The sequence below is a fragment of the Crinia signifera genome, chromosome 3 (assembly GCF_055691185.1).
Source record: "Crinia signifera chromosome 3, ASM5569118v1, whole genome shotgun sequence".
Classification (NCBI taxonomy): Eukaryota; Metazoa; Chordata; class Amphibia; order Anura; family Myobatrachidae; genus Crinia; species Crinia signifera.
This window is the reverse complement of record NC_139219.1, coordinates 260,646,833-260,649,358: the sequence shown is the minus strand read 5'-3', so window position 1 is coordinate 260,649,358 and position 2,526 is coordinate 260,646,833.

Below are 2,526 nucleotides of genomic sequence, written 5' to 3'. Positions count from 1 at the left end.
CTTATTTTTCAGAAAATATTAAGCCCTTGAAAATGTCCTTGTTTTTCTATTAGTGGATCCTCATTAGCTGTTTATGTCCCCTGTGCGACCCTAGGAGTACACAAGTAAGTATGTTCCACTAACGCTTGATAGGAATGAAGTTAGTAATACGGATGAAACTTCTCTGCCAAGGGGAACAGCAACAAAACTCCACCTGTAGCTCTTAGCAAAACTTCAATAAGCCTAGAGATTACAGTTTAGATGCTATCATGCCTGAGCAGAGAGAGATCACATACACACAGAAAGCAATGTTTACCTTTATGCTCGCTTTGTGAATAGCTACATCAATAATCACTGTACTCTGTGATGTGGTTTCAAAGGCATGAGCTGTTTGCACATCTTGTTTAACATTTTCTCTTAAACCCTCCATACACATTTATATGTCTTTATGTTGTTATGGCAACATAATCTTTTTGCATTGCTAATAGTAAAAAAAATTAAATATTAGTAAAGTCTAAATAATAAACTACATTATATAATTATTTGTATAAAGTGAACCAATACGATATAATTATATAATTATTTTGGAACGGGACTGTATTCCATCAGTCTGGATGAGCTGTGGCTGGCTGACTGAAGAGACTGCATTAAGCTGGGTAATCAGAATCAGCTTTACTGGCCAGGTATACTTGCCTATACTAGGAATTTGTTTTAGGGTTTGCTGTGCAACAGCCAGGAGGGTAACAAGTAAACAGTATACAATATACAGTAAACAATGAAAACAGGTTGATATTCCATTGGGGCACAGTGTTATATTAAGTGCAGAGGGTTATGGCGCGACTAAACAGTGAGATGTTTAGGAGTTAACGTGTTAGCAAGTGAACAGCTTGAGCGAAGAAAATTTTTAGGCTTCTGGTGGACCTGGTGGGAATGGTCCTGTAGCGTCTGCCTGATGGCAGCAAGTTAAACAAGCCATGGCCAGGATTTAGCTGGTCCTTGACTATCTTCATTGCCTGCTTTTTTGCTCTGAACAGGTACAGGTCCTGGACAATTCTGACTACCTTTAGGACTCTGCATTTGTCTCTCTCGCTGAAAGACCCATACCAGACCAGTATCGAGGAGAACATTACAGACTCCACAATTGCAGAGATTAAGAGAAGCAGGAGCTCCTATGTCCTCAGTTGCCAAAGAACAGCCTCTGCTGCGCTTTACCAACAATAGTATCAGTGTTGGGGCCCCATTTAATGCCTCTGGAGATTTTGGTCCCCAGAAAACTTGAAGGAATCCACTAGCAACACCACACTGTCAGCAATTGTTAGAGGAGGAACACCAACAGACTTCTTCCTAAAGGCCACAACCATCTCAATGGTTTTGAGTGGGTTGAGCGCTAGATGGTTGCTGCTGCACCACCGTCCTAATCGCCCACTTCTCGCCTGTAGGGGATTCGTCCCTGTCCTTAATGAGGCCAATGATGGTAGTGTCATTGATTATCTTTACTGATTGTGCCTCTGAGGTGCAGTCATCGGTGGTGTACAGGGAGAATAGCAGGGGCGAGAATACACTGACCTGGGGGGCTCCTGGGCTGATGGACTGTAGTTGGGCAAACATCTGCAAATGATGCAATGTCTTCAACAATTTCCCTTGAACTCCCAGTTAAAGTATATAGTGCTTACACATTGTGCAATCTTACAAATGGCCTAACAATATTTCATGCATCGTTAGATTTTTTATGATATATCAGGTATAAATGTAGGTACAGTAGTAGAGAAACAAAAAGAAGGGGGATCAACGCCAAGTCAGATGAAACAGGAGGATTTAAAAGGTCTCAAATTATTATTATTGTAAAACACTCCCCCTATCAATATGGGGTGTCAGCACGAGGCCAAGAGAAACGGTGGTGGACCATCTATATGGTTTTACAAAAAGTGTTTGAAACCTGGCATCATGTGTTTTTGATCAAGTTATAGAGACTAATGATATATATATATATCTATATCTATAAGAAACAGGTTTATTTTCAAATACTTAAAGGAAGGTTTACAAAAACAGACAATGCATAAAATGGGATGAGGAATATCACGTAGGGTAAATTTACTAAGAAAGTTAAGTTAAAATAAATAAATAAATAAATAATGCTGATATAAAAAAGTTGTATATATCGCTAGGAGCACGATAAGTTAATAAAGGATAGAACTTCACGTATAAAAAGGTTATATAAAGAATTGCTTAGCTTAGTATAGGAGGTTAGGTCTTAGAAGCTGCCCGACATGTTTCGTCGCATAGGACTTTCTCAGGGGGTACACACACTAACGGATGTACTGAAAATCATTGTCAGTATCATCAGATTAAGCTGTATTAAAGACCAACCTGAAGACATGATGGTTGACTCAAGGGAGCATGCAATATTGCATACACACTGGAGTGATTGCCTCCCTCCACTCCCCCACTAAACATTGGTAGTGATGTCAGGAGAGATGCAATGACATCAGCACGCTGCGAGGAGTGAGACAGTCACAGGACCCAGGTGCACCCATAAACTGAAAAAGG